The sequence below is a fragment of the Leucoraja erinacea genome, chromosome 28, assembly GCF_028641065.1.
Source record: "Leucoraja erinacea ecotype New England chromosome 28, Leri_hhj_1, whole genome shotgun sequence".
NCBI classification, from domain to species: domain Eukaryota; kingdom Metazoa; phylum Chordata; class Chondrichthyes; order Rajiformes; family Rajidae; genus Leucoraja; species Leucoraja erinaceus.
In genome coordinates, this window is record NC_073404.1 from 8,283,281 (window position 1) to 8,306,007 (window position 22,727).

Sequence of the window (22,727 nt, forward strand, 5' to 3'; positions counted from 1 at the left end):
AGTTGGATGATCAGCCATGATCATATTGAATGGCGGTGCAGGCTCGAAGGGCCGAATGGCCTACTCCTGCACCTAATTTCTGTGTTTCTATGTTGAGGTAAGGCCTATCGATCTTTGGTGTTCGTACCAACCTGCGCTGTGATTCCTGGCAATCTTCCCTCCCCCTTCACAATGCTCTACCCGATTGGTCATCCCTGATCCTGGCACCAGGAAGGCAACGTACCATGTGTAGGAAAGAACTGCAGAAGCGGGTTTAAATCGAAGGTAGACACAGAATGCTGGAGTAACTCAGCAGGACAGGCTGGAGAGAAGGAATGGGTGACGTTTCGGGTCGAGACCCTTCTTCAGACCATTCAGACCAAGGCAACGTACCATTCTGGAGTCTGGTTGTCAGCCAGAGCAGCACCAGTCAATTCCCCTGAGCAATGAGTCCCTGCACCACCACTGGTCACCTTGACCTTTCCCTCCTCTGCGGTGCTCGAGACCAAACCGAGGCGCAAAGACTTGGCTAAGAACCCACCCACCCTAACAATATCCATAGCATTGCATCTAAAAGATGGCATCTCCGGCTGCGTTGCAATATTGCAACAACCCGGATTTTGTGCTCCGGTCCATGTAATGGGACTTGAAATCACCCCCTTCTGATTCTGAGACAATAGCGATTCCTCTGGGCCGCGGAAAGCACTTCATTTTATTTTGCGAGATGCTTGCCTATGAGTTTGGTGTTTCCACCAATCTGTTTTATTTTAATATTTCTGTACTGCCGTTGTGACCTGGATTTCAACAGGCTGGCCTTCTTGTCTCCAGAAAAGGGTATGCCAATAGGTGAACTGATAAAAGGCCTTTTTCAATTTGAAGAGTGGTTCAATGGGATAGAAGTGGGTGTGATATTCTCATTTGTGGGCAAGTCTAAAAGGTAAAAATTAGACCAAGTCTGACCTTGAAATAATGTGGGTTTTGGGGAACACACTTTAGCACCAATGTTATCTGTACCTCTGTTCTATTTCTGTAACATGGCCTCAACTCACAACAGACTCGCTCAGAAACCAACTTTGCTGATGCTCACACACTAATACACAAGTGCGAACAAAAAAAAGTTTCAACACATTTCCCCTAATTTCATTCTCTTCAGTGATCTTCATTGCTACATCCTACAGGTAGACTTTGTATTCCCAGAGATGGATTGCAAAGCTTTTTCTGTAATGTATTATCTCTGCTCAACACTGACTTTGACAAAGACCTGGTACTTTCGGCTGGAATTTTTACTGTGTCGCTGTGACCCTGGGGTGGCTGGGGTGCAGCTGAGCATAGAGAACATGCCGAGAACATTGGAGACATAAAACCCAAGAAACTTTAAGGGGCTGTCCCACTGCGGCGACCTAATCCGCGAGTTCACAAGAGTGTCTTCGACCTTCAAGCTCGAGGGCATTCGCCTGAAAAACCGCGAGCTGGATCGACCGTCAGCACACACACACACAACACATCGCAAAGACGGGGGCCAGGGAAAGCGGGGGAGCGCTGTCTGAAATTCACACCCACGGAAGGAAGAGGAAGGTAAAAGACGGCTGCACAGTATACGGTAAGTCCTTTAGAGAGTGCGGGTGGGGTGGGGGGGGGGTGATGAGTGAAGGGGGGAGAATGGAAGAGAAGGGGAGAGAAGGAGTGGAGACACTTTTAAGAAGACAGACAACTTAGCTGGCATGTTACTTACCGGTCGGTTTTCCTGGGTCCTGAAAACTCCAATGAGCCAATTAAAATCCCCGGTCAGCAAAGGAGATTGCCTACGGCTGCCCTCGACTGCCTGTAACTACATAGTGACCGCACTCAACTGCACTACGAGTTCAAAAGAACCATGCCGACCAATTTTTACTCGCGGAAAAATGTTTAACATGCTGAAAATTTTTCCGCGACCCAGCTGAGATTGCGAGTGTTCGGGAACTTCCCTCGAGCATGAAGGAGAGTTCACGGTGACCTCATAGGACCACGTGTCGACCACGCTGCGAGTTTGAGTCGAGGGCAAACTCTTCTAAACTCGCAGATTAGGTCGCCGCAGTGGGACAGCCCCTTTACACCACACAAGATAGGTGTACATACACTGACTCTGCCTGAGGTCAGACCCCACACACTGATGCTCTCTGGTCTATGGATCCAACACACACTCAGTCTTTCTCCAGTACAATTCCAGAGACACTGAAGTTCCCTTGGGAGGGATGACTTTGTGTTTGTACATAATTTCTTTTGGCATGGTCTGAAGTCATGGCATGAAAAAGCACCTGTAATAGGTCTTTCAGAGGTGCTTTCCAATGCATGAGATCATGGAATATGGTTCTAAAGACACATTGATATTGGGGCTACCACAGACTGATCCACATGATCCACACACTAGTTCCATCCAAACCCATCTGCTCCTTCCTGCCCTGGTTCTTCCTGCCCCACTCATTGAAACATGAATATTGAAAGTCTTGGATAGAGTGGATGTAGAGGATGCTTCCACTAGTGGGAGAGTCCAGAACCAGAGGTCATAGCCTCAGAATTAAAGAAGGTTCCTTCAGGAAGGAGATGAGGAGGAATTTCTTTAATCAGAAGTGGCAAATCTGTGGAATTAATTGGCACAGAAGACTGTGGAGGCCGTCAATGGATATTTTTATGGCAGAGATTGATTAGTACGGCTGTCAGGGGTTTATGGGGATGAGGCAGGAAAATGGGGTTAGGAGGGAGAGATAGATCAGCCATGATTGAACGGCGGAGTAGACTCGATGGGTTGAATGACCTAATTCTGCTTGTTTCACTTATGCCCTTGATACTTACATAGATCTATTAATGTCAGTAGTGCGACTTTGATATAATGTGCCATGTTGTAACAGAGTCTTGGATATACTATAGGTATCATGTCCCCAAGGTGGATGTTCTATTTTATTTCAATAACGAGAACTTAGTGGTACACAGCAGAGACGGACGAGACGCACTATCATAGGGAGAGATTGAGGTGAATGGTGGTTAAGGTCAAACCAGAGAAGGTCAGGACAGGAATAACCAGGGCAGGAAGGAGCAGACTGGTTTGGATGAAACTAGTGGGTGTATGCACATGTGGATCAGTCTGTGGTAGCCCCGATATCAATGTGTCTTTAGAAGTATGTTCCATGATCTCATGGAAAGGGAAGCACCAAAAGGTTATTTCAAAGAACTCCTGTGGTTACTTCTTCAAGCCACATTTTCAGATCATAACAAAATAAATCATGTACAAACACAGACAGTTCCTGAATTTAAGACTGATCGCTGGACATAACTGAATATTTTCAAAACACCTCAAACCTTAACTGCTTTTCTTTGCACGGATGTGGCCTTACTGGCTGAGTGCTTCGAGCTATTTTGTTTCATTACTATCTACATGTAGTCCCAGCTCACTGACATTTCCCATTTGGCAACAAGATATGAAACTCTGCAAAAATGGGTGTACAGCCACTGGAGTTGAGGAGTACTGATGTTATTGAAACGTATAGGAACCTGAGGCGGCTTCACAGGGTTGATACTGCAAGGATGTTTTCCCTTGCAAAGGAATCTGGAACGGGGAGGGGGGGTCACAGTTTTAGAATAAAGGGGTGCCCATCAGACAGACTTGCGGAAATATTTCTTCCATATGAGAGCGCTAAATCTTTGACATTCTATCCTAGAAAAATGTGGAGAGTCACAGAATGTATCTAAGGCTACGAGAGACAGATTTGTAGATGAGAGAGAATCAGACACATGAAAAGAGAAGTGTTTAAGAAGGAACTGCAGATGCTGGAAAATCGAAGGTACACAAAAAAGCTGGAGAAACTCAGCGGGTGCAGCAGCATCTATGGGGCGAAGGAAATAGGCAACGTTTCGGGCCGAAACCCTTCTTCAGACGAAAAGAGAAGCCAGGTTAAGAAACCAGCATCTGCAGTTCCTTCTTACACACCCCAGGTCAAGATTCGATCATCCGTGATATTGACCAGTGGATCGGTTTCTATGGCCTACTCCTGCTCCTCTTCAGGTCCAGCAGGTTAATTATCATCCAAGGTGAACGGTTGGCTAATCAGCACAGTAGGGGACCATTCCATTCATGTGATCAACCAGTGCTCCGTTCTGGGAAACCCATTCATTAAACGTTGATGCTGCCGCACCTTCCCATCCATGTGCAAGTTTTCATTTACACTCTACCGTTGGTGAAGAGGCTTTCACGGAGTGAGACGGCGAGACAGTTCGTCACACAAAGGTTTCAAGCAGAGCTACAAAGAGATTTGCTAAAACAATGGTTGCTGAAACAGACAGGAGTGGTGCAGCAGTAGAGTTGCTGCTTTACAGGCCAGAAATCCGGGTGCAATCCTGACCACGGGCACTGTCTGTATGGAGTTTGTACGTTCTCCTTGTGTCTGCATGGGTTTTCTCAGGGTGCTCAGGTTTTTCTCCCACACTCCAAAGATGTACAGGTTTGTGGATTACATTTTTTTTGGTTAAAAACATTGTAAATTGTCCCTACTGTGTATGATAGTGCTAGTGTACGGTGTGATCGTTGATCGGCATGGACTCAGTGGGCCAAAGGGCCTGTTTTCAAGCTATACCTCTAAAGTCTAAATCTGAGAAAGCAGTTAAGAACCACCTACATCAATGAGTTGGGGGTTGGTTATCGACCAGAAGGTCAAGGATGGCAGATTTATCATAGTCAGCGCCTCATAGAGATACAGTGCGGAAACAGGCCCTTCAGCCCACCGAGTGCGCATTGGCCATCAACCACTTATCTACAATCCCATCGTTTACTCCCCATATTCTCATCAGCTCCCCTCCAGTCTACCAGCCACAAACAATGTAGAGACAATTTACAGCAGCCAATTAACCTTCCAACCTGTGTCTTGGAGAGACGGTCAAGATACAGTAAATCTTCAAAGTATCGGACCACGGGGAGGGGTGATGGGGGGAATGGTGTCTGTTATTGCTGATTGTCCGCTCTATCCGAGTAAGGTATTATCATTGTGACCTTTTGTGTACTAACCACCACCTGCAGTTCTTAGTTTGAATTATATCCAAAGTGCTGATGTAACTCAAAGGGTCAAGCAGCATCTCTGGAGAACATGGATAGACGACATCGGGACCCTTCTTCAGACTGATTCAGTCAGCTGAGTTACTCCAGCACTGTGTGTGATTTCATCTCAAAACTAGACACAAATGCCACTCGTCTGCACCAGCAAACCCTCTTCACCAGCGACAACGCGGTCCAGTTGTTGTGGTTGTTATTGCCGCTCACGTTGTAGTCCCTGGCTGTCAGCTCTTTCTTCAGGTCGCTTTCAGTGACTAGACATGCTCACTCACCGCGGGGCCCCCTAGTCTCTCACCAGCTGCCCTGTCCTGTTCATCCCTCTCTGCTCCACCAATGCTTTCTCCATCACAGTCGTTGATATCTTTCAAGCGATAAGGAGGATACAGCGGTGGTGGAGCAGAGAGCAGCAAAACAATGGCAAACAGTAAGAAGGGGCAGCTGGTGAGAGGGAAGGGAGCCCGTCCCGTCAGTGATGGCGGTCTGAAGAACGCGCTGACCCCTGGTTCAGTACAACATGAGCTGCAACAATAGCTGCATCAATCGGACCGTGCAGTGGGTGAAGATCTCGCTGTTGCACTAGCGAGCTGGGGGTGTAAGCGGCCGGACGGGCGGAGGGGCAAGCTGGGGGTGGAGTGGGCAGTAAACCCGTTAAAACAAGGGTTTACTGCATACAGCTTATACGTACACTTACGAAGGGTCTCGACCCAAACGTCACCCATTCCTTCGCTCCAGAGATGCTGCCTGTCCCACTGAGGTAGTCCAGCTTTATGTGTCTATCTTCGGATTAAACCAGCAACTGCAGTTCCTCCCGACACTTATAACCATATAACAATTACAGCACAAAAACAGGCCATCTCGACCCTTCTAGTCCGTGCCGAACACATATTCTCCCCTAGTTCCATATACCTGCGCTCAGACCATAACCTTCCATTCCCTTCCCGTCCATATAACTATCCAATTTATTTTTAAATTATAAAAACGAACCTGCCTCCACCACCTTCACTGGAAGCTCATTCCACACAGCCACCACTCTCTGAGTAAAGTTCCCCCTCATGTTACCCCTAAACTTCAGTCCCTTAATTCTCAAGTCATGTTCCCTTGTTTGAATCTTCCCTACTCTCAGTGGGAAAAACATTATGTTTTTTGTGGTGTCTGAATCTGTGTACCAGTGATGCTGCTGCAAGCAAGATTTTTACTGTACCTTTACCTCACCGTACTAGTGCATAATACAATGAATTTGATTTGACTAGATTCACCGGTTTGCTACCAAGGTTTAAACTTTTGAAGTACAGTGCAGAAACAAATCCTTCGGCCCATGGAATCCACACTGACCAGCAATCCCTGTACACTAGCAATATCCTACACACTAGGAGCGTGGGAAGAAACCAGAGCACCCGGAGAAAACCCACGAGGTCACAGTGAGAACGTACAAACTCTGTAGAGACAGCACACAATGTCATGATTAAACCAGTGTCTCTGCGCTGTAAGGCAGCAACTCTGCCACTGCTCCACTGTGCCGCCCCACAGCTGTTAAACCAGTCTGAGCGGGTGGTCAAAGCTGTACAAAGTCAACCATCTCAGCTAAACAGGTAAAACATGAAGTAACTCAGCGGGACAGACAGCATCTCTGGAAAGAAGGAATGGGTAATGTTTCGGGTCGAGACCCTTTACCCATTCTTTCTCTCCAGAGATGTCCCTGTCCTGCTGAGTTACTCCAGTATTTTGTGTCTTTCTTCAATTTAAACCAGCATCTGCAGTTCCTTCCTATACGTAACATGAAGCAAGATTGCCAACTACCTTGGCAAAGTAATCAGGATCTGACATCAGTCTGAAGAAGGGCCTCGACCCGAAACATCACCTACTCCTTTTCTCCTTAGATGCTGCCTTACCCGCTGAGTTTCTCCAGCATTTTTTGTCTACTTAGGATCTGACTTCTAATCTCTGTCGAACAACTATTGGAAAGCCTATACATACGAGGACTGATTTGACCTCAATTATAATAGTCTCATCAGGTGTTTACTGTCCACTTTGAAGAACAGAAAGGGAGGCCAACATCTTGTCCATCCACGTACCCAAGTCTCAAGAAGAGGTAAAGTTGGGGTAATTTGGCAAAGAGAAAAAGTTGCAATGGGGGGGGGGGGGGCGGAGGGGGAAGCAAAGATGACTCGTATACTATTGCAGCTGAACACGTAACCCTTTGAAAGTTAAAGTTACACTTGCCGGATTTCACTCTACGCCAAAGGGACTTGGTGAAGGCAAAGCGTCCCCACAGACATTGATCCAGCCCCTCAAAAGTCAAAGCGCATTTAAAGCATAACGAGAGATGCGAGTTACTTAATAGTTGATGCAAAGAGAGGACCCTGCCTGTGGAGCTCGGACGCCTGGCCCAGTCTGCAGATGGAGGATAGACACAACATGCTGGAGTATAACTCAGCGGGACAGGCAACATTTCTGGAGAGAAGAAATGGGTGACGTTTCGGTCGAGACCCAGGTGGAAGGGCTGGTTACAGAGCGCAAGCCCCGGACTCATTCCGACCCCCTGCTCGGTGATTTATGTAATGCACTACACGGGCTGAAGAGACCCAGGACCAGGTCTAGGACCAAGGCCCGATCCCCGGCCCGGCCCGCCCCCCTCAGCCCGCTGCCCTGGGTCTGTCAACGAGTAGCGGGCACCGGCCCCGAGGCACGGCCTGTAAGGCGCCAGCACAGACTGAAGCCCGGGCCCGAAGTTAAAGGGCACCTGACGTACACCCCAACCCCGGCTCTACCCGCCTCGGCCCCGGTTACTGACCCGAGAGTCGCCGCGATCGATGTTCGGCCGAGGAAGCGTCTCCACGCGGACGGCCGGGAGAGAGAGAGAGAGAGAGCGGCGCCTGCAGCGCCACCTGCGGCCGGCGGAGGGTGTGCCGCCCCGCCCCGCCAGCAGCGCCACCTGTGGCCGGCGGAGGGTGTGCCGTGCCGCCCCGCCAGCAGCGACGTCGCGGCGCCCACCCGCGGCTGGGAATGGGAGCGACGTCACAGCGCCCACCCGCGGCTGGGAATGGGAGCGACGTCACAGCGCCCACCCGCGGCTGGGAATGGGAGCGACGTCACAGCGCCCACCCGCGGCTGGGAATGGGAGCGACGTCACAGCGCCCCCTCCTGAGGCCGGGAATGGGAGTATCGCCTGCAGCGCCCACCCGCGGCCGGGAATGGGAGCGACGTCACAGCGCCCACTCCTGAGCAAAGATGAGCTCCTCTGGTATCTTTGCCCCTGAGGCCGGGAATGGGAGTATCGCCTGCAGCGCCCCCCCTCCCCGAGGCCGGGAATGGGAGTATCGCCTGCAGCGCCCTCCTCCTCCCCCCCAGAGGCCGGGAGGATCACAAGAGTTTGTGAACTTGCGAAATTCCACTCGAAAGCTGCTGAGCTGCGTTTTGCAAACAGAGCGACGTCAGTGCGTTGGCGCTGGAGCGAGTGAGAGAGTGAGATAGTGAGATAGTGAGTCAATGTTGACGATAGTTAACGGAACGCCGATCACGCAGAAAAGCTAAACGAAATACAACGTTGTATTTAATTCCCGGTCGTGTTGAAGAAGCGGTCTTGATGCAGGGTGTTGACCAGAGACGTCGGCTTTCACTTGCTGCTTGAGTTCTTCCAGTGAGCTGTTTGTTGATGTGAAGAAGCGATTGTGCTCCAGATCAACAGTGAATACAAAGCCGTGACGTGAGTAGGCGAAGCAACAAGCAGGCGCAAACCCGTAGTAACCGTGTTGACAATAGGTTTCTTCTAAGATTGTGCATGCATGCAAACACTTTGCAACATTATGTCCATGAAACAGACGAGAGTAAAAGGGGAGGATTTCTACTCGGACTGAGAACGATAGATTTACGGATGGCGATCTCAAAATTTGCCGCCCAGCCGGGGATGGTATCCAACCCCGGCAATGGTTCATGAAGGGTTTTGCAACCCGGGGAGGAAGCATAACGGGCACCCAGTCCCGCAATGTGGGGGTGGGTTGCACTGAGGGGGCATCCAACTCATGGGAGGGAAGGTTGCAGCAAGTGGAGGGTGCACAGAGCGTCATCCATACCAAGGAAGATGCACATAGCAGCAAACTTGGGAGGATGAAGGATCATGCAGCCCAGGGGGCGTGTGTAAGAAGGGGCATGCATGCCCGGGGGAGGGTGCACAGTGGGTCTTGCAGTCCAGGTAGTGCGGGTGGAGGGACATGCATCTCCTGGGAAAGTGTATGAAGGGAAGCGTGTGACCATGAAGTCGGTGAAGAAGTGTTGCTAGGTGTAGGCTGTGGGCCGAGGAGCTTTTTCGTTCAGGTTCGTGACCCAACTCATGGAACTACCTGAATTTTTAACATATTGTGTAAAAATATTATATAAATCATACCAGAAACTTGTAAAGACCAAAACCCGCACATTTTGTTTAAATATGAGAAAAACTCCCAATTTTTCGAGTAGTAATTGTCCAATCAATGCACTTTTGACATTGAGGTCAGACATAAAGTAACCAATCTCGCGCTTTGTTTTATGGTTGCTAGGCAGCGAGGACCCTGCCTCCTCATTACATCAAAACAATAACAAGGTTTCCTAGGAATAGGTAATGCTAACCTTGCTGATCATTTTGTTTTTCAATTGATTTATCTATATAAAGTTATGATGTGAACTGTTAAATAAAAATGATAAATAACAAATGTACAACTACGGTCAGGGTCAGTCGGTCGGTAGGCCGATGGATGCTGTGGAAGGTCGGTTGGGCTGTTGGTCCACTGGTGAGTGCTGCGAAGGGTCGGTCGGGCAGTTGTTAGGCCGGTGAGTGTTGCGAGGGGTCGGTCAGGCTGTCGGCCTGCCAGTGGATGCTGCGAGGGGTCGGTCGGGCTGTCGGTAGGCCTGTGAGTGCTGTGAAGGATCGGTCGGGCATTTGGTAGGCCGGTGGGTGCTGCGAGTGGTTGGACGGCTGGTGAGTGCTGCGAGGAGTCGGTCGGACTGTCGGCCGGCCGGTGTTGCAGCGGGCGAGTGGACAGACTGACGGAGCCAGCGCTATGGGGGTGCTAAAGGTGGCCCGGGCGGCGTGCAAGGCAGTGCTGCTCCCCACCATCATCACCACGGCGATCCAGAAAGGCGTGCTGGCCAAGGTGGACTCGCTGAGTGGCCACATCTATGGAGCCCGCAGCCGGTCCCAAAGTAGCTCCAGCCGTGGGCAGCTCTGGAAGGGGGGGGGGGTGAGTTAGGGTTAGAATAGAGTTAGGCATTTTCCTTTCAGTGCCTTAGCCTTCCCCCAGCCTGGCACTGCCACAGTCACACTGTGGCCGTGACCCCCACTCTGCACACTGGCAGTCAGTGGGGTTCAGTAAATGGGGGAACCCAGAAAAACTGCCCTCACCCATTAATTAGGCTGGTTCAGGAGTCGGACCTCTGCGGCAGTCTCAGTCAAAAAACACATACATTCATATTAATTATATTATTTTTATATAATATAATTATACATAATTATATATGATTACAGTCATATTCACGTCATATATATATATAGATGGTATAATTATATATGGTTTCAATAGACTGCAACACGGAAATAGGCTTCCCATGATGTAATATGGGCATTGGACACTAGATGGCACTTACTTTTTTGATATCATTTACTAATAAGTTTAATTAATTACTGTGCAACGTTTGGCACTGACTAGTTATGACTTCCTTCTCAATTATATTTTATCTAAATCTGTGCAAAATTTAATGTATATCCGAGACATGGGTCACGAAAGTTGATTTATAGACACATTTTTGATGCCTATTATGAAAAAAAAAATGAAATGAAATGATTCAATTTATTGTCATTGTCAGTGTACAGTACAGAGACAACGAAATGCATTATGAGGACAGGTGGCACTGGAACTACCTTTCCAACATGAGTAGGTGCATCTACTGTTGAACTAATGTTACAAAAAATATTCAATGTGATGAAATTACCTGCTTAGAAAAATGAGTTACCCTGCAGCCATGAGCAATGTCACTATTTGAATGCAATCGCCATATCCTGACACAAGTGTAAATTAAGATGTTTCAATTTTTTGAAATATATTTTACCTAGTATTTCAGACATCCTTCTGACAACTTTCTTCTTATTTCTTTAGAGGGCCGCAATCTGCTGGCTGTATATACTATAGATTATATATATATATATATATATATATATATATTACTATATTTTGTACTCCAACAGCCAATTACAACACGCAAAGGAGAGAGCATATGGAGGAACTCGGCAGGTGGGGTGGGGGACAAACGGGATGAGTACTTTTTGTAACTTTGTCGACGTCTTTGTGGCGACTCTGTTGTGTACTTTGTATGCAAAAACAAAGAATTTCACTGTACCAAGGGACAAGTGACAATAAAATATCGTCATCATCCTGGCTGATGGTAGCAGTGAGAAGAGGTGGATGGTGAGAATCTGTGACGATAGAGGCTTACTTGAGGTTGTGCCTGGTAGGTAGATGCTTTAGATGGTGGGGCGGGTCCACCACTCCCTGCAGCCTCTCGTATTCCTGTGTGTTGGAATTGCCGCACCAGGCGAAACATAGAAAGTAGGTGCAGGAGTAGGTCATTCGGCCCCTCGAGCCAGCACCACCATTCAATATGATCATGGCTGATCATCCAAAATCAGTACCCCGTTCCCGCTTTCTCCCCATATCCCTTGATTCCATCAGCCCTTCGAACTATATCTAACTCTCTCTTGAATGCATCTAGCGAATTGGCCTCCACTGGCTTCTGTGGCAGAGAATTCCACAGTTTCACAACTCTCTGTGCAACCAGCTGCAGAGTTATATTTGGTAACTTGTCAAATCTTTTTGAACTTCCAAGAAAGCGGAAGCACTGACATGCCTCATTCATGATTAGATCTTTGTGCTGAGCCCAGATTGAGTCACCCAAGATGATATTATTGCCCAGCAATTTGAAGCAACTAACTCTCTCCACGGCCGACCTACCAATCAAATCTGGCACGTGGTCCCCTGACTTCCCCTTTCTTAAGACACGCTCAGCTCCTTTGGTTTGTTGGCCCGAGACAAAACTCTGGGGAAAGATCCCAATTAGGCCATTCGGCCTATCAAGTCTACTCCGCCATTCAATCATGGCTGATCCATCTCTCCCTCTTAACACCAATCTCCTGCCTTCTCCCCATAACCTCTGACACCTGTACTAATCAAGAATCTATCTATCTCTGCCTTAAATATATCCACTGACTTGGTCTCCGCAGCTTTCTGTGGCAAAGAAATCCACAGATTCACCACCACCATCACAACTACACTTTCCCTGTAACTCCCTAACTCCTGTAAGGACTCCTTTTAATCCTTTTGATGTTCTAAGCGCCTCTGCTTTCTTCTGGCATTTGTGTCAGTGGTGACACTTTCCACAAAGGCATCTCAGATCTTTCGTCTTGAACCATTGCTGACCCTTAACCACAATTGACAGAGTCTTTAAATGAATCTTATCTATTGCCCACACCTTTGCTCTCACACCCTGTCCTGGTCAAAGCTAGGATAGAGCTTCCCATCATCTTCCACTCCATCAGCCATAACATTAAACAGAGCATTCTTTGCGATTCTCACCATTTCCATCAAGATTCCACCACCAGAAATATTCTGTTTCTGCTCCGGCATATGGCAGCAGTGGCGCAGTGGTAGAGTATCTGCCTTACAGCCCCAGAGACTCGGGTTCGAACCTGACTACTTGTGCAGTCTGTACGGAGTTTGTATGTTCTCCCTGTGACCTGCGTGGGTTTTCCCCGGGTTAGCTGGTTTCCTCTCACATTCCAAAGACGTACAGGTTTTTAGGCTAATTGGCTTTGATGAAGACTGTAAATTGTCCCTAGTGTGTAGGATAGTGGCGGTCGCTGCGTATTCGCCACGTTGTGTGTGTCGTGGAGCCGCGGGACCGCGCATGAAGCGAGGACGCGCACCGGGAGCACGCAGATGAGTGCCCCCAGAGAAGACTTGGCCTGGCCCGCTGACTGACCGCGCTCCCGTAGCTGCAGCGGTAAGTCGCGGCCTGTCTGAGCTCACTACCGCTCCAACCTCTGCCTCTGGTCAGCTCCCCAGTGCCTGGTGCTGTAAGGAGATGTTAATGGTGACATCAAGTGCTGGAGTCAGGCAGCATCTCTGGGGAACATGCATAGGCGTCGCATCTTTGATAGGGATTCTTCCCATTCACCTCTCCTCTTGACTAACGCCAGTTTAAATCAAGTTTATTGCCCTCTATCTGCACATGGTCTGTGAGGTAAAAGTACAGTGAAAATCTTGCTTGCAGCAACATCACTGTGGGGTAACACATGAAAACATGCATTATGCATTAATTCTGCAAGACAGTGAAAATAAAAAATTGCAGAAAACAAGATATTAAATATACATTTAGCCAACAAACCCGTGGTGGAGCAAGGTGTGGCGTATAGTGTTCCGTTGCCGAGGTAGGATTATGGTTGTGCAGGTCAGTTCAAGACCTGATGGTTATTGTAGAAAAGTAACTGTTCCAGTACCTGGTGGTGTTGGACTTCAGGCTTCTGCCTATCCATCGTACAAGGGCCACTGAGAACAAAGTGGGACTGTGAGACGGTGGGCGGGTGGATGAGTGGGGTGGGGGACAAACGGGATGAGTACTTTTTGTAACTTTGTCGAAGTCTTTGTGGCGACTCTGTTGTGTACTTTGTATGCAAAAACGAAGAATTTCACTGTACCAAGGTACAAGTGACAATAAAATATCGTCATCATCCTGGCTGATGGTAGCAGTGAGAAGAGGTGGATGGTGAGAATCTGTGACGATAGAGGCTTACTTGAGGTTGTGCCTGGTAGGTAGATGCTTTAGATGGTGGGGCGGGTCCACCACTCCCTGCAGCTCTCGTATTCCTGTGTGTTGGAATTGCCGCACCAGGCGAAACATAGAAAGTAGGTGCAGGAGTAGGTCATTCGGCCCCTCGAGCCAGCACCACCATTCAATATAATCATGGCTGATCATCCAAAATCAGTACCCACGTTCCCGCTTTCTCCCCATATCCCTTGATTCCATCAGCCCTTCGAACTATATCTAACTCTCTCTTGAATGCATCTAGCGAATTGGCCTCCACTGCCTTCTGTGGCAGAGAATTCCACAGTTTCACAACTCTCTGTGCAATCAGCTGCAGTGTTATATTTGGTAACTTGTCAAATCTTTTTGAACTTCCAAGAAAGCGGAAGCACTGACATGCCTCCTTCATCATTAGATCTTTGTGCTGAGCCCAGATTGAGTCACCCAAGATGATGTTATTGCCCAGAAATTTGAAGCAACTAACTCTCTCCACGGCCGTCCTACCAATCAAATCTGGCACGTGGTCCCCTGACTTCCCCTTTCTTAAGACACGCTCAGCTCCTTTGGTTTGTTGGCCCGAGACAAAACTCTGGGGAAAGATCCCAATTCTTGATTTGCATTCTGAAAACTGCAATTTATATTGTCAGCGAAACCATTGCCTCTCACTTCCCCAAAATTGTAATTGTAGTGGAGTACCAGCCAATTCACAATCTCCTGTGCACTCACCCCCTGGCTGAATTTGTCCCCCCCGCTGCTGAACAATTTCTTCATTCCCACTCGCTTTCTCCAGACCAAAGATATAACCAAGGGAACTTGCATAAGGGCACTTGTCTTCTGTGGGATATTATTTGCTTCCGTCCTATTAAGGCCCCCTCCCTTAACTCTTCCTCCAGTGCATTGACCTTTCTGTTACTGCTGCTTCCTACACTAAAACAGAACTCAATAATGTCACTACATTTTCTGCCAAATTCCATCTTGTTCTTACCACATAGTTCATCTCTAACCCTTTCCTTTCTGGATCTCTCCATGTCCACCTGTTTAAGGTCATAAGTGATACAAGTAGAATTAGGCCATTTGGCCCATCAAGTCTACTCCGCCATTCAATCATGGCTGATCCATCTCTCCCTCTTAACACCAATCTCCTGCCTTCTCCCCACCTGTGACACCTGTACTAATAAAGAATCTATCTATCTCTGCCTTAAATATACCCACTGACATGGTCTCCGCAGCCTTCTGTGGCAAAGAAATCCACAGATTCACCACCACCATCACAACTACACTTTCCCTGTAACTCCCTAACTCCTGTAAGAACTCCTTTTAATCCTATTGATGTTCTAAGCGCCTCTGCTTTCTTCTGGCATTTGTGTCAGTGGTGACACTTTCCACAAAGGCATCTCAGATCTTTCGTCTTGAACCATTGCTGACCCTTAACCACAATTGACAGAGTCTTTAAATGAATCTTATCTATTGCCCACACCTTTGCTCTCACACCCTGTCCTGGTCAAAGCTAGGATAGAGCTTCCCATCATCTTCCACTCCATCAGCCATAACATTAAACAGAGCATTCTTTGCGATTCTCACCATTTCCATCAAGATTCCACCACCAGAAATATTCTGCCTTCTGCTCCGGCATATGGCAGCAGTGGCGCAGTGGTAGAGTATCTGCCTTACAGCCCCAGAGACTCGGGTTCGATCCTGACTTATTGTGCAGTCTGTACGGAGTTTGTATGTTCTCCCTGTGACCTGCGTGGGTTTTCCCCGGGTTCGCTGGTTTCCTCTCACATTCCAAAGACGTACAGGTTTTTAGGCTAATTGGCTTTGATGAAGACTGTAAATTGTCCCTAGTGTGTAGGATAGTGCTGGTGTATGGGGATTGCTGGTCGCTGTGTATTCGCTGGGCCAAAGGGCCTGTTTCTACCCTGTAACTAAAAAAAACCTGAAAAGATGGTGCCTGACCCACCAAATGTTTACAGCATTTTTGTTTCTAGTTCAGATTATGGTGGCAGCTGGTAGAGCTGCTGCCTCAGAATGCCAGAGACCTGAGTTCAATCCTGATCTTGGTTGCTGTCTGTGTGGGATTTGCACATTTTGTGACCGCGTGGGTTTTCTCCCGGTGCTCTGGTTTCCTCCCACATCCCAAAGACGTGGGGGTTTGTAGGTTTATTAGCTCTCTGTAAATTGCCCCGAGTGTGCAGGGAGTGAATGTGAAAGTGGGATAACATAGCACTAGTGTGAGCTGGTGACTGATGGTCGCGTGGACTTGGCCTATTTCCGTGCTGTATCATTAAAACAAACGAAATTATCAGCACATGATTTTTGTTACATTTGCGTTTAATTTCGAGAGGCTGTTGTCGCTGGGTTTGATTAGCTATCATGTTTGAAGTAATCAATTGTAGATACTTGTGGACTCAATGATTTCCCGGAGATTGAAAAGATAATAAAAGGAATGGTTGGTGGTTTTATTTATTGCTTTATGCTTTTATTGCTCTACGCTTTGGTGAGTGAGCGAGATCATGCTTGTCCGTGGTCAGTGTCGGGCCCGGGTCAGTTGAGTTGTTGCTGGGGTTGGCTGAAGAATTCCATTGCCTTGAAATTAGCAGAATAGTGAAAGGCAATGGAATTCTTCAGCCAACCCCGGATGGGGACAGGGACAGCCCAGCAGCAACTCAACAGACCCGACACCGACCGCGGACGAGCACGATCTCGCTCACTCACCAAACCGAGAAGAATCAAAGTTGGAAAAAACGGAAGAAATATAGATCCACTGCTCCACTGCTTTCCAGGGCTGTTTATGCATAAATGACCTTTGACCTGGGCATGCGCAGTCAGAATACTGAACTCGCTTATTTCTTTAGGTTGGGTAGGAGCAAGGTTCGAACTTCAGGTCTGGCAAGGACAGTTTAAAGGTCAGGAGTTCGTTTGTTTTTAGGAGACCAGTGAACCAGTGAAAGAGGAGTTGACGAACGCTTTGATTTGCTAAATTCCTGTTTCTGGCTGGGTTGGATATCATCTCAAATAAAATAAATCAGACCTAACCGATGGTAGGGACCAGGGACTAACTCTACAGAACGTTTTTCCTTCCATTATTTATTATGTAAAAGAATATGTGTGTTATGATTGTGTTTATAATTTGTTTGGTTGTTTTGTTGTTTGTCTTTTGCACAAAAGTCCGCGAGCATTGCCACTTTCATTTCACTGCACATCTCGTATGTGTATGTGACAAATAAACTTGACTTGACTTGACTTGATTTGGTAATCTGGAATAACGTGGTCTCTCAGGATAATCACCAGTGCCCAGTCATTTACAAGTTCATAAATTATAGGAGCAGAAATAGGCTGTTCAGCTCATCAAGTCTACTCTGCCATTCAATCATTGCTGATCTTCCATTCGAGAGGAATGATATGGTTTTAATTTCATTTGGCTACTTAACTGTTTTTGCTGCTGTTCTCAGCTGGAGCTGGGAGAATATATATTGCATGTTGATACAAAATGCTGGAGTAACTCAGCGGGACAGGCAGCATCTCTGGAGCGAAGGAATGGGTGACGTTTCAGGTCGAGACCCTTCTTCTTATGTGTATCAACGATTAGATGGTCTTTTGGTACTTGTTGCTGGGATCTTCAATGCGGTTTGTAGTGTGGCAGGTAGTGATTGGTGATGCATGGTGATGCGGAGTGTCCTGCCTTGACGCGGCTGTGTCGTATCCTGCCGTACTTCTTGACGGCTTTTAGGCGACATCGGGCGTCAGTCACTGACGCCAGTCGTCGCTCATAAAATTGTAAAGTGGGACAGGCCCTTAAGTTACTCCTTTGTGTAGGAGCATCAGAAGCAGTTAATGGACATGTGAGAGAGAATAAGTCACAAGGAAACACTTTGGGAATAGGATTGATGCAGTTGTCTTGAGAGCATTAAGGGCGTTACAGTGGTGCAGCAATAGGTGCTGCCTTACAGCACCAGAGATCCAGGTTTATCATTTAAAAATAAATTGGATAGGTTTATGGACGGGAAAGGAATGGAGGGTTATGGTCTGAATGCAGGTAGATGGGACTAGGGGAGAATAAGTGTTCGGCACAGACTAGAAGGGCCGAGTTGGCCTGTTTCCGAGCTGTAATTGTAATATGATTATATATATGCGCCATCTTTCAAATGAGACATTAAACCCAGGCCCCATATTGCCAGTTAACGACATTCTTCCAAGTGCCTCATGGAATACCCATCCTCAACTAACATATTTAAAAATTGAGCAAATCACAAAGTGTAGGAGGAGCTCGAAGGTACACAAAAATGCTGGAGAAACTCAGCGGGTGCAGCAGCATCTATAGAGCAAAGGAAATAGGCGACGTTTCGGGCCGAAACCCTTCTTCAGACTGATGGAGGAGGAGCTCAGCGTGTAGGAGGAGCTCAGCGGTTCAGGCAGCAGCTGTGGAGGGAAATGGACAGATTACGCATGCTGTCTCGAGTAGTGGCATCAGAAGCAGTTAATGGCTACGTGAGAGAGAATAAGTTACAGGTAAATACTTTGGGAATGGGATTGAAGCAGTTGCCTAGAGAGGCTGTGTGTACCCCAATTGGCCGAACGGCATCCCTTGCAGAAGGAAAGTATGAAATTTCTGAACAAATAACACTCTGAAGTTGGATGGGACATATTACTTCTTATCAAACAAAATTCAAAACAGAAATAGTATTTATAATTGTGGATGTAACTCTTGTAAAGCCTGTGTGGTTCGCAAGTTGGAGCAACTATCTTCTGTAGATTTCTGGGCTGCAGTCAGTGGCGTAGCGTGGGGGGGGGGCCAGAGGGGCGGTTGCCCCGGGTGCTAAATTTTTAGGGGCGCAAAAAAATTGTTGGATAAATTTTTTAAATAAAATTAAGAGGCCCGGGGAACCGTTGGAGCGAGGAGGGGTGACCTGGAGCTGTGAGTATAAAAACCGCTGTCGTCCACTGGGCCCACGGTCGGGTCGAGTGGTCACTGCCGCCGGAACGTGCCCCCGCTCCGAGGCCAGGCCGCCGCCCCAGCTCCGAGGCCAGGCCGCCGCCCCAGCTCCGAGGCCAGGTCACCGCCCCAGCTCCGAGGCCAGGTCACCGCCCCAGCTCCGAGGCCAGGTCACCGCCCCAGCTCCGAGGCCAGGCCGCCGCTGTCGCTGTCCCCGCTCCGTGGCCAGGCCACCGCTGTGGCTGCTGCTGCTGCCGCCGTCCCAGCTGCTGCCGCCGTCCCAGCTCTGATGCCGGGTGGCCTGCCGCTGTCCCCGCTCCGTGGCCAGGCCACCGCTGCCGCTGTCCCCGCTTAGTTCTGGTCGCTGCTGCCTCTGCCCCAGCTCCGAGGCCGCCAGCTCCGCCATTAGGCCTCGGCGCAGGCGGAGACGGGGGATACGACAAAAGAAGTCGCATCCCCCGAAGGAAGAGACCAAAAACGTGTTCCTTCCCCTTCCCCTTCCCCTTCCCCTTCCCCTTCCCTTTCCCCTCCCCTTCTTCCCCTTCCCCCTTCCCCATCCCCCTTCCCCCCCCCCCCCCCCCCCCCCTCCCCTTCTTCCCCCCCCCGCTAATGAGGAGGCGCAAAACTTTAAACTGCCCCGGGCGCTCAAAACCCACCCTACGCCACTGGCTGCCGTGACCCTGTACCCACTGAGCTTTTGAAGTGATCTTGCAGATCTTAAAGACATTTAGGATGTGTATTAAATATTGATCTTGACAGCAGCAGCCACATCCTGTGGATAAATGGCCTTCAGACTGAAATGATGCATCTGGTCCACATTTCTCGCTTTTACTTTTGCTTTTACATTCCCACTGCCTGGTTCACAATGTTGACAGTGCAGTGTTTTTCCTATGTTCTTAACCCTTGTTTTCAGATGACAAGAGAGGGAAGATGGTGTCCAGTGATGGGGTGCTGCCGGAGTTCACTGGAGCACCGCTCCGGCACATCTGTAAAAAAAACAAAACCAAAATAAACAGCGAGGAATTTTAACTAGCGGGTGTGTGGTCGGGGTAACCTGGTTAAAAGAGGGGGAAGGAGAAGATCCATCACTACTGCGGTTCCCTTGTAGGAGGGGGGTCGGGGGGAGAAGTAGGACCCAGCAGAGCCAAACCACGTGCTGTCTGCATCGTGGAGGTTGTGGGTCTGGTGCTGAGTCTGGAACTCTTGTGAAATGACGCCTCTGGCTCGCTGGTGGCCAGTGGAGAGGCGACGGTCGGTAGTCGCTGGTGGAGGCCCATGAGGGGCTGGAGTAGAGATACGGGTTCGCGGCAGCAGCATCGGTAGCCCCCCGACAACGGCAGCAGTGACCCCGGGGAGGCGGTGAGAGTCGGCAGCCGGAGGCGGCAGTTTCGGTGGTCCGGGCCTGGGTTTGGCCGGGAAGGCGGTGAGGGTCGGAGAGGCGGTGGATGTTGTTGCTGCTCCTCGTGGTTGCCATCTCGGCCTCGTGGTGGTCGGGCAGGCGGCGCTGCAGTCCAGCGGTAGAGCTCAGGGCCGGCGGACGGTCGAGTCGAGGAGTGTCGGTGGAGGGACCAGTCTGGAGGTGGGCAAGCTTGTGATCCTTGGTAGAGTCCAGATTTTGGTCCTTGAAAATTGGGTTTTTAGACCTTGAAAAGTCCTTGAATTTATAGCTGTTACAAGTCTACGAACCCTATTTAAACTTTCTCCTTAATGCTGTACCTTCCAGCTTAGCTCATTCAACCCAGCGGAAAGGTTCTGGCTTTTCACCTTATCTTCGCCTCTCATGATTGTATACGCTTCTATCTCATCCCTTCCGCCTTCTGCGATCCAGGAAGAAAATCTTTACATTTTTTCCCATTGTTTTGGTTCTCGGATAACAGATGATGCATCAATTCATTAGCCCCATTAGTTTAGTTTAGTTTAGCGATACAGCACAGAAACAGGCCCTTCGGCCCACCGAGTCTGCACTGACGAGCGATCTCAACACACAAACACTTTCCTACATACATTAGGGACAAGTTACACTTATACCAAGCCAATTTACCTACAAACCGGTACATCTTTGGAATGCGGGAGCAAACTGAAGATCTCTGAGAAAACCCACGTAGGTCACAGGGAGAATGTACAAACTCCGTACAGACAGCGCCCGTAGTCAGGATCGAACCCGGGTCTCTGCCACTACAAGCGCTGTGAGGCAGCAACTCTACCGCTGCGCCACTGTGCCGCCCTTTGTTGTGAGACACGGAAACGCACAGTTGGAAATGTGTGCTGGAGCATATCTGTCAATTTCTGGCTGGAAAGTGAACACAAGTGTGACTTGGATAACTTAGGATGACTTTGCTACAAGAAATTCCAAATAAGTAATTCATTCGCTTCTTAAATTGATTATGTGTGGTCCTTTTATACTTGTTTAGTCACGCATGATAAGCCACATACCTTCAACTATAGAAAGAGAAAGTAATTGTACTGGGACTCTTACCTGTAAATAAATTATAAAAAAGAACTGCAGATGCTGGAAATCTGAAATAAAAAGAAAACATTAAGTCCCGGAACCACTCAGTGGGTCAGGAAGCATCTGTGGAGAGAGAAACAGAGTTAACATTCCAAGTGGAAGACCCATTGAAAACAAATTTGTGTTAAGATGTCGGGAGGTTAAGGGTGAGCTGGACAAGGTGATGAGAGTGACACTGGTAGGGCAAGGCCAGGGGTACCCAAAGTGCAAATGCGATCAAAGATAGACACAAGGTAACTCAGCCGATCAGGCAGCATCGCTGGAGAAAAAGGATGGGTGAGATTTCGGGTTGGGAAGAAAGGTTTTCACGGGCACCACGGTGGCGCAGCGGTAGAGTTGCTGCCTTACAGCGCCAGCGACCCGGGTTCGATCCTGACTACGGGTGCTGTCTGTACTGAGTTTGTACGTTCTCCCCGTGACCTGCGTAGGTTTTATCCAGGATCTCCTGTTTCCTCCCACACTCCAAAGACGTACAGGTTTGTAGGTTAATTGGCTTGGGATAATTGTAAACTGCCCCTTGCGTGTGTAGAACAGCGTTCGTGTGTGGGGATCACTGGTCGGCACGGACTCGGTGGGCCGAAGGGCCTGTTTCCACGTTGACTCTATAGGAAAGCTTGTCAGATTGATTACGAGGATGGTAGGTGAGTTGGAGGAGGAAAGGTCAGATTTGCACAAGAGTGCATGACAAGACCAATGAATCAGCAACAGAACTTTGTATACTGTCACGTTGGTTTATTGTGATAAAGTCTACCAGCTGAAATATGAATGATCCATTGCTAACTGCCTACGATACTATTTTTATTTTGTGATAATCACCTTCCTGGATAAGGTGCTTCTTTATTATTTGACAACAAAATCCAGCATACTCGTGAATTTAAACCTTGTCCTTTCTTCATGCGTAGGAACATACAGTAATTGATAGAACTGTTGCCTCACTGCACCAGGGACTTGGATTTGATCCTTACTGTTTGTGTTGGCTGTGGCACATTTTCTCTGTGACCGCGTGGGTTTCCTCCCATACACCAAAGACGTGCAGATTTGTGGATTAATTGGGCCTCTGCAAATTGTCCTGAGTGTGGAGGATGTGAATGAGAAAGTGGGATGATGTAGAATTAGTGTGAAAGGGTGATCAATGGTTGGCGTAGACTTGGTGGGCCGAAGGGCCTGTTTCCATGTTGTATCTCCAAACTAAATAATAAAATAGATCTGAAGTAGACCTTTCGGTCTCTCAAGCCTGCGCCATCGTTAATCAAGATCATGGCTGATCATCTATCTTTCCATCATTTTCCTCTGCTTTCACCAAATCCCTTGATTCCCTCAATATCCATTTGAATGAATTCGGTGAATTTGGATTTGTATTTTGCTTCAGACTCCAGCATCTGCGCCTCCACTCTAACACAGGA

The 22,727-nt window shown here is 48.4% G+C and overlaps 2 protein-coding genes across 2 annotated transcripts in view; one reads left to right on the plus strand and one right to left on the minus strand.

The window, feature by feature from the left end:
• nle1 (notchless homolog 1 (Drosophila)) overlaps positions 1 to 7,994 on the minus strand; it is a 34,723-nt gene extending 26,729 nt beyond the window's left edge. Inside the window, exon 1 of the mRNA XM_055657644.1 lies at positions 7,848 to 7,994. The gene's annotated coding sequence lies outside the window, so the exon portion shown is untranslated. The remainder of the gene's footprint in view (positions 1 to 7,847) is intronic.
• A 426-nt stretch (positions 7,995 to 8,420) lies between these two features.
• The window catches only part of LOC129710561 (aldehyde dehydrogenase family 3 member A2-like), a 32,630-nt gene continuing 18,323 nt past the window's right edge, over positions 8,421 to 22,727 (plus strand). The window contains exon 1 of the mRNA XM_055657645.1: positions 8,421 to 8,759. The gene's annotated coding sequence lies outside the window, so the exon portion shown is untranslated. The remainder of the gene's footprint in view (positions 8,760 to 22,727) is intronic.